The sequence below is a fragment of the Marmota flaviventris genome, chromosome 8 (genome assembly GCF_047511675.1).
Source record: "Marmota flaviventris isolate mMarFla1 chromosome 8, mMarFla1.hap1, whole genome shotgun sequence".
Lineage (NCBI taxonomy): Eukaryota > Metazoa > Chordata > Mammalia > Rodentia > Sciuridae > Marmota > Marmota flaviventris.
In genome coordinates this window covers 52,594,508-52,604,265 of record NC_092505.1, presented here as the reverse complement: position 1 = coordinate 52,604,265, position 9,758 = coordinate 52,594,508, and the positions used below count along the sequence as shown (strand labels likewise).

The following is a 9,758-nucleotide window of genomic DNA, read 5'->3' as shown; positions in this document are numbered from 1 at the left end:
TCCTGGAAATCAATGCCTTATGTGAGGTTTAGGTGGTAAAGATTTTCTCCCATTTTGTAGAATCTCTGTTCACATTCTTGATTGTTTCCGTTGCTGTGAAGAAACTTTTCAGTTTGATCCCATCCCACTTACTGATTCTTGATTTTACCTCTTGCACTTTAGGAGTCTTATTGAGGAAGTCGGTTCCCAAGCTGAACTGATGGAGAGTTGGGCCTACTTTTTCTTCTAGTAAAATAGGGTCTCTGGTCTAATGCCTAGTTCTTTGGTCCATTTAGAGTTGAGTTTTGTGCACGGTGAGAGATAGGGGTTCAATTTCAATCTATTACATATGGATTTTCAGTTTGCTCAGCACCATTTTTTGAAGAGGCTATCTTTTCTCCAATGTATGTTTATGGTGCTTTGTCTAGGATGAGATAGTTGTATTTATGTGGGGGTATCTCTGTGTCTTCTATTCTCTTCCATTGGTCTTCATGTCTGTTTTGGTGCCAATACAATGCTGTTTTTGTTACTATAGCTCTAGTGTGATTTGTGGTATGATAAATGGCTTACTTCATTTAACATGATATTCTCCAACTTCATCTATTTACCTGCAAATGCCATAATTTTATTCTCTTTTAAAGCTGACTAATATTCCATTGTGTATACTTTTTTTTTTTTTTTTTGTATTTTATTTAGAGACAGAGTGTCACTGAGTTATTGAGGGCCTTGCTAAGTTGCTGAGGCTGGTTTTGAACTCATGATCCTTCTGCCTCAACCTCCTGAGCCACTGGGATTACAGGCATGCGCCACTGCACCCAGCGATAGTATGGCAATTTTGATAATATAAATTCTGCCTATCCAGGAACATGGGAGATCTTTCCATTTTCTGAGGTCTTCTTCAATTTCTTTAGTGTTCTGTAGTTTTCATTATAGAGATCTTTCACTTCTTTCGTTAGGTTGAGTCCCAAATATTTTATTTTTTAAGGCTATTGTAAAGGGTATAATTTTTCTGATTTCTCTTTCAGCTGATATATCCTTGACATATTCCAATTTATTTCTTATTTTGTCAGTTGTACTTCTGGTATCATCTGTAAGAAATGATTATCTAGTTCAAACTCACAAAGACTTGTGTCTTTGTTTTCTTCTAATGGATCTATAGTTTTAGCTCTTATATTTAGGTCTGTGATCATTTAGAATTAATTTTTGCTTATGGTGTAAAGTAGGAGTTCAACTTCATTCTCTTGAATGTGGATATCCAGGAAACAATTATCTTTTCAATCATTCCTATTTCACCTTTCTCACCATTCTTATCTTCTGAGACTTAAAAAAGAAAATGGATTATTGATTTTTTTATTTAGTCCATGTCACTTAGCTACTATTACATATTTTTTACTTTAAAAATTTCTTCATTTGGCTGGGGTTGTGGGTCAGTGGTAGAGTGCTTACCTCGCACGCATGAGGCCCTGGGTTCGATCCTCAGCACCACATAAAAATAAATAAATAAAGATATTGTGTCCATCTACAACTAAAAAAAATGTAAAAAATAAAAAAATAAAAATTTCTTCATATTTTAATTCACAATCTCTCTCTCTCTCTCTCTCTCTCTCTCTCTCGTTACCAGGGAATGAACCCAGGGGCAGTTAACCAGTGAGCCACGTTTCCAGCCCTTTTTGTATTTTATTTAGAGATAGGGTCTCACTAAGTTGCTTAGGACCTCACTAAATTGCTGAGGCTGGCTTTGAACTTGTGATCCTCCTGCCTCTGCCTTCTGAGCCCCTGGGATAACAGGCTTGCACCACCATGCCCGGCCACAAATTTTCTGAATTTTTAAAAATCATTAAATATATACTATGTTTCCATGATTTCTAGTCTACTTCTTCTGGATAAAAATAAGCTATTTAATGAATTTATTATTTTAAATATGAAATATAGGCACATAGTACAAGATTCAAAAATACACTAAGAGGTTATTGGCTTAAAAATATTCACCTGTTCTTGTATGATTTTTGTTTCATAATTTTATATCTGCATAATGTATGTTTTTCAGAGAGCTGTGTTTGCAAGGTAGATAGGAGAGAATATTGGCACTGAAAGAACAGGGAAAAGAGAGGAGAGAGAGTGGGGGAGAATGAAGAATCCAGTTTGACAGGAGCATAACCTGTGCAAGAAAGAAGGGTGGAGGCTGGGCATATAGTTCAGCTGGTAGAGTGCTTCCTTGCATCCACAAGGCCCTGGGTTCAATCCCCAGCACCTTAAAAAAAAAAAAAAAAAAAAAAAAAAAGGAAGGGTGGGAGGTAGGACTAAAGAGTTAGGTTGGGGCTTAGGAAGGTTAATAAGGTTCAGATGAGCCAGAGTATACCGATGGGCAGTCTAGGCCTCATTAAAAGTCTACCTCTGGTGGTTACCCTTCCCCTTGGTGTTCCTGGACCCCTTTAACAGGCCTGTATGCTGATTGTAAATCAGACATTTCCCACACAGTGTTACTTTGGTGTCTGGCTGTACCTGAATCCTGTTTTATTGCCTACCTCCTAAAGTCCTCTCTTCTGCCTTGTTGTGGAGAGTAGCCACCCTTCAGCAGAGTCCCTGTCCCTGGGGGTCCAACAGTGTTTCTTCCAGCAGGCGGCAGCAGCAGCCCACTTCAGGTGCTGGGTAGGGTGGGGAGCTGTGGGGTGCCCTGAGGGGAGGAGCTTGCAGGAGGAAACCCATTAAGTGGAAAAAGTTAACTAGTTCCTCAACCCCATTTCAGAGGCAAACCCACACCCTGTGGTGAGTTGAGCCACAAATACCATGTTTTCTGTAAAGCTGACAGTCTTTTCTTTTGGAAGGAGTTGGTCAAGTCAATAATTTTGAGAACCTGGCTTTTTATTCTTTTGCTATTCCCCTAATTCATTACCCTCTGCTTTGGCCATGAAATTTTTAGTTCCTTTCACCCTCCTCTTCCCTTCTAACATTTCCAACATTTTCCTGTTTTCCCCCACTGTCAGGATTATAGATCAAGCCCCAGAGCTACCTTCCAGTTACTCTGGAAGCCCGAGGCAAGGCCAAAGCTGGCAGGCCCCCTACTTCCTCATCTATCCAGTCTCATCATGGGTATCTTCTACCACAACCACTAGAAGACAGAGGCCTTTCTCAGTTTCTTGCACATCTCCCTGTTCCCCACTTTCTTGCTGGACCCACTCACTTGCTGAGTCCTCTGACAGAACAGGAGAGAGTCTAGACACCTGCCTGCAATCTGTCTGGCAGCTTTGTCCACACCTGCACGCCTGGGGGCAGTTCGCCAGTGACTGGGGATATCCAAGCACAGTGGTGAAGAATAAGGCTGCTGGGATCCCCCAGGAATGTAAGCTTAGGACCTTCTCACTGCTTGGCTCTGAAATCCACTATTACGGTGTGCTCATATAGAAGCAGTGTGGTAGAATAGAGAGCACCAGGGAGAGTAGCATCTCATCCTGGGACTAGGTCATAGGTCATATGCTTGATTTTACATACTTGATTTTGGGCAAGTCACTTGCCTTTTCTGAGTATGTTTTCATATTTATAAATGGGTATTAATAATGCTTTCCAAGCTGGGTACAGTGGTGCATGCCTGTATTCTCAGCACTCAGGAGGCTGAGGCAGGAAGATCTCAAGTTCAAAGCCAGCCTCAGCAATTTAGCAAGGACCTAAGCAACTTAGTGAGGCCCTGTCTTGAAATAAAAAAATAAAAAGGGCTAGGGAATGTAGCTCAGTGGTTACATGGTTCTGGGTTCAATCCTTGATGTCTAATAATAATAATAATAATAATAATATGCCTTCCATAATTACACAGAATTGAGGTACTAAGGTAAAAAATTATATGGAAAGATTTTTATATGTGACAGAGTGCTTTTATTTTTTTAAGTTTTTTTTTTTTTAATTAAAAACTGTTTTATTTGTATTTTTTTCTTATGGTACTGGGGATTGAACCCAGGGTCTCATGCATGGTAGGCAAGCACTCTACCACTGAGCTACATCCCCAGCTGACCGAGGACTTTTAAAACACTGTTTATCCTTATTAGTTCCTTTTTACCAGCATTTTGGCCTTTGTTTCATGGGCATGTGGAATTAGATGTTGGAAAAAAGTGATTCTTGAGGGTTTGAGGCCTATTGAGAGACAAGACAGGAGAGTAGGATTATTTCTAGGGACTTGAATTCTAGCCCTTTGTGAGGAAAAGGGGTTCTTTCTTTCCGTGGGACCAAGAGCCTAACAGGGAGATCTACTTCTAGAATTCTAATCTAGAAGATCATTGGTTTAAGGCCACTTCCCTGCTCCTCACCTAAAGCTGCATCTAAACCACCAGAAAGAACATGGGATAAATAATTTGTTATATTGTTATATATCCGGGGAGAGTTCATATTCTTTCCTGGTAATTCGGGACTAAATATGTTTATAGTGAGTTTTTCTTTGTGTTTAATTTTTAAAAATAATTTACTTGTAGATGGACACCATACCTTTATTTTAATTAATTTATTTTTATGTGGTGCGGAGGATCAAACCCAGTGCCTCATACGTGCTAGGTGAGCTACAACCCCAGCCCCTGTAGCTAATTTTTAGCTCTCCAGATGCAGTTGAAGGTTGCGAATGCTTTGAGGGCAAGGAAAGCATATATTCATCTTTATATCCCTTCCAGGCTCAGCACAAAGTGGCCCTAGGGTCCAGTTTGTTGACCTGAACTGAATTGTTCTTTCCTCTCTGGAGCTGGGAAATATGCTGGCCACTGTTCTTTGTTGGCTTTAAATGCGGTCCTTGTAAAGTTCAAAACAAACCTTGCAAGAATTTGGCTGGCAGCTTCTCTCCTAAATCTCCCTGCTTTCGGGATGGATTGAAATGGGGCAGGAAATGTCACGACCGAGCTCCCCTTTCGGCTGGCGCTTTGGCTCCAGCTCCCCTCCCTTTCCTTATCAAATGAAATCAGCCACTGCAGGAAATTGGTTTCTCCAGATTGTAAGAGACAGGAAGCAGCCCGAGAAGCTCTGGAGGGGAAAAGGGAGGCACTGGGAAACTAGAGATCAGAGAATTAGCTCAAGGCCCCTCCCAGCCTGTGCCTGGTCCCTGATTCCTGGCCTCCTTTCCTGCACCTTTGCTTTTCCTGGGTCCTGGTGGCTGAGGCTTCCAGGGACTGGGCAAGTCCTCAAGGCCTGCTTACCGCTCCCCTACTCACTCCTGTGAAGCCTTCCCGCCTGTGACCGGCGCGTGGAGCCATGGGAATCCTGCTGTTTCTCCTAACAGATCTGCTCCATTTGGCTTTTTATCCATTTGAAATCCACCTTCAGTGTTCCCATTGGTCCACCTGGGTCTTTCTTCTCTGAAGTGACATCAAGCACTTCAGGTACCTTGTCTCCAGGTTAACCCCCTAGGGGTGGTCCCTTGAAGACAAGAGTTTCTCAGAAACTTAAAAAGGGAGTCAGGAAGGGAGCCTATGCAGGAAGGAAATGCTGAGAACAATGCAGTCCATCCATGGCCTTTCCTTGCCAAGGAGGGCATGTGTGGTGGCTTCACCTGGGTGTTCAGGGTGACCTCAGCATGCTGCTCTCCCCTCCTGTGTGTCCAGAGCCTCTGGGGAAGAAAGCTCATTCTTGCTTTATTAGCTTTTAATGACATATTTAAAAGCATATTTAAAGGCCTTATGACATTGACATTCCACTCAAATATTTAGTGTACATATTTATTTATTTTAATTGATTTTATGTTTGAACTACATGACAGCAGAATGCATTACAATTCTTTTTTTTAACCATACGATTTATTTTTATTTTTATTTTATTTTATTTTACAATTCTTATTACACATATACAGCACAATTTTTCATATCTCTGTTTGTATATAAAGTATGTTCACACCAATTCATGTCTTCATACGTGTACTTTGGATAATGATTTAGTGTACATATTTAAAACATTATATTTTCCTGAACATTCAAACTATAGTGGCCAACAAATTAGCTATGTTTTCCTAACACTAATACTGAATCCATGTTTGAAATTTCTGCAGTTGTCCCTAAAATGTTCTTTACCACTCTTTTGTCCCAAACTAGGTTCTTTTTACTTCTTTTTATTTGTTCTTTTTAATTATATGTGACAGTAGAATGTATTTTGGCATATTATGCAAACATGGAGTATAACTTCCCATTTTTGTGGTTGTACAAGATGTGGAATTATACTGGTTGTGTATTCATATATGAACATACGAAAGTTTTGTCCGATCATTCTACTATCTTTCCTATTCCTATACCCTCTTGCTTCCCTTCTTTCTCTTTAGTCTAAGCAAGTGAATTTCTATTCTTCCGCCCCCACCTGTTATGTGTGTTAGCATCCACATATTAGAGAGAACATTCAGCCTTTGGTTCTTTCGGACTGGCTTATTTCACTTAGCCTGATAGTTTCCAGTTCCATCTATTACCAGCAAATACCACAATTTCATTCTTTTTTATGGCTGAGTAATATTCTATTGTGTATATATACCACATTTTATTTATCCATTCATCTATTGAAGGTCACCTAGGTTTGTTCCATAGCTTAGCTATTGTGAATTGAGCTGCTATAAACATTGATGTGAATGTATCTTTGTAGTATGCTATTTTTAAGTCCTTTGGGTATATACCAAAGAGTGGGATAACTGAGTTAAATGGTGGTTCCATTCCAAGTTCTCTGAAGAATCTCCATGCTGCTTTTCAGAGTGGTTGCACCAATTTGCAGTCCCACCAGCAATGTATGAGTGGACCTTTTCCCCCACATCCTCGCCAACATTTATTGTTACTTATATTTATAATTTCCATTCTGACTGAAGTGAGATGAAATCTTAGTGTAGTATCAATTTGCATTTCTCTAATTGCTAGTGATATTGAACATTTTTTCACTTATTTGTTGACCAATCATATTTATTTTTCTGTGAAGTGTCTGTTCAGTTCCTTTGCCCATTTATATTGATTGGGTTATTTGTTTTTTTGGTGTTAAGTTTCAAACTAGGTCCTAATCTGGGACTATCTTTGCATCTGCTTGTTACAGTAAGTAAGGCCCTTTTATTTATGATGTTGACAAGTGGAAGGGAACATCCCATCTTATGGATTGATCTGAATGATTTCTTGTCGTAATGTTCTTAGTTGACTCTTCTATGCCCTTTATTTCCTAAAGTGATAAATTAGATTTTAAGATCTGATTCAATTCAAGTTAGACATTTAAAAAAAATATTTAGTTTTAGATGGACACAATACCTTTATTTTTATGTGGTGCTGAGGATTAAACCCAGTGCCTCACATGTGCTAGGCAAGTGCTCTACCACTGAGCTACAACTCCAGCCCTCAATTTAAATATTTTTAGCAAAGTTATACCCTAGGTGATACTGGGTACTTCATGAACCAGGGGACATATCTGATTATTCTACCATTAGTCATGCTAAGATTAACTTCTGGATTAGGTGTTGACAGTTTGACACTTTCATGTGATTTTTTCTTTTTCCTGTTGTAATCAGAAAAAAAAAAATCTATGTGGTTGTTGTAGTATCATGCAAATTTCAAGAGATACATATTATCAGTCCATTTTTTAACAAAATATTAACAAAATATCTGAGGACAAATAACATACAAAGAAAAGAGGTTTATTTATCTCACAGCTTTGAAAGCCAAAAGTTTAAGATTGAGTGGTCCCATCAGGTTGGCCTCCAGTAAGTGTCTTCTGGGGGTTGGCATCACAATGGTGGAAATATGTGCAGGAGAGATCACATAGTGAGAGGGGAAGCCAGAGAACAGGGAGGGACCAGTTTTTCTCTTTTATAATAACCCAACTCTCAAGGCCCAAGGCTCAAGGCCCCACCCAGTCAGTGAACTCACTCCAAAAGACTAGCATTAATTCCTTCCAAGGATAATGTCCCAAGGGAGTTAACTCCCACTAGACCACTAGATTCCACCTCTTAAAAGTTTCTACCATCTTGTGTGCCCATTGGTGCTGGGGATTAAACCCAGGAGCTCCTGCATGCTAGGCAAGCACTTTACCACTGAGTTACCACCTCTTAATGCCACCACACTGTGACCAAGCTTCCAACATAGGAACTTTTGGGAAACACACCCAGACAGTATTAGTATTTTAAAGACACAATTGATCAAAAGAAGAAAAGGGGGCTGGGATTGTGGCTCAGAGGAAGAGTGCTTGCCTCACCTGTATGAGGCACTGGGTTCGATCCTCAACACCACATAAAAATAAAATAGATATTGTATCCACCTATAACTAAAAAATAAATATTTTAAAAAAAGGAAGAAGAAAAAGCAGATATATTATTCAAGATTCTCCAAAGAAACAGGATGTGTATATTTACCAAGAGATTTATTCTGAGGAATTTGCTCACATGATTATGGAAGCTAGCAAGTCCAAAATCTGCAATGTGTGCCAGCAGGATGGAGATTTCCCTCTTGGCGTGTGTGTGAGGAACATTAGTCTTTTTTGTCTTGTGCAGCCTTTCAACTGATTGGATAAGGTCCACCCACATTAGGGAGAGTAATCTGCTTTGCTCAAAGTCCATGACTTAAATGTTAATCTTAAATGTTAATGTCTCCAAAAACATTCTCAAGGAAATACTCAAAATAATGTTTGACCACACATCTGGGCACTGTGGCCCAGCCAAACTGACATATAAAATGAACAATCACAGTACAACTAGAGAAATAAAAAGTTGTGTTCCATTTGTGTACAATGAATCAAAATGCATTTTGTTGTCATGTATAACTAATTAGAACAAATTTAAAAAATGAAAAAAATTAACAATCACAGTAAGGCTGAGATAGAACTATGCTCTGTTCTTACACAAATAATTTAATGCTCAGGGACTCCATTTTTCTCTCTGTGGGAAAAGAAATGTGGGGGAACATCTCTAAGGTTTCTTCCTGCTCTAATCTTTTTCAAATTTTTTGCAGCAAAATACACATAACAGCTGGGCACGGTGGCACATGCCAGTAATCCCAGTGGCTCCGGATGCTGAGGCAGGAGGATCACGAGTTCAAAGCCATCTTCAGCAAAAGAGAGGCACACTAAGTAACTCAGTGAGACCCTGTCTCTAAATAAAAAATATAAAATAGGGCTGGAGATGTGGCTCAGAGTGCCCCTGAGTTCAATCCCCAGTACCAAAACAAAAACAACAACAACCAAAAACCCCACATAACATAAAATTTACCATCTCAACCTTCTTCTCCTTCTTCTTCTTCTTTTTTTTTTTTTGCAGGGGCAGGGAAGTGGGGGTGGTAGTGGGGATTGCTGAAGTCTTCTTTAAATTGCTGAGACTGGCCTTGACTTTGTAATCCTCCTGCTTCAGCCACCCAAATTGCTGAGATTATAGTGTGTGCCTCCATACTTGGCCATCTGAATCATTTTTAAGTGTTCAGTTCCGTAGTATTAAATACATTCATGTTGTTTCAACCAATCTCCAGAATTGTTTCATCTTGCAAAAAACCTCTATAGCCATTAAACAAATTCCCCATCATGCCCTCTCCATAGCCGCTGGCTGCCTTCAGGTCTTTTGGATATACACTCATAAGTAGAATTTTTGGATTATATGGTAATTCTATTTTACATTTCTTGAGGAATCTCCATACTGTTTTCCATGGTGGCTGCACCATTTGATATTTTCTCCAACAGTTCACAAATGTTCCAATTTCTCCACATTTTTGTTATTTTCTGCTTTTGTTTTGGGGTGTGTGTATGTATTTATAGCAGTCATCTTACTGGGTATGAAATGATATTCCATTGTGATTTTTATTTGCATTTCCCTAGTGAAT

At 39.4% G+C, this 9,758-nt stretch overlaps 1 non-coding gene across 1 annotated transcript; it reads right to left on the bottom strand.

Moving 5' to 3' along the window:
• Positions 1-3,903: 3,903 nt before the first annotated feature.
• On the bottom strand, positions 3,904-3,976 carry Trnag-acc (transfer RNA glycine (anticodon ACC)). Its single transcript has one exon. It is a non-coding gene; the product is annotated as a tRNA-Gly (tRNA).
• Between the last annotated feature and the right edge of the window lie 5,782 nt (positions 3,977-9,758).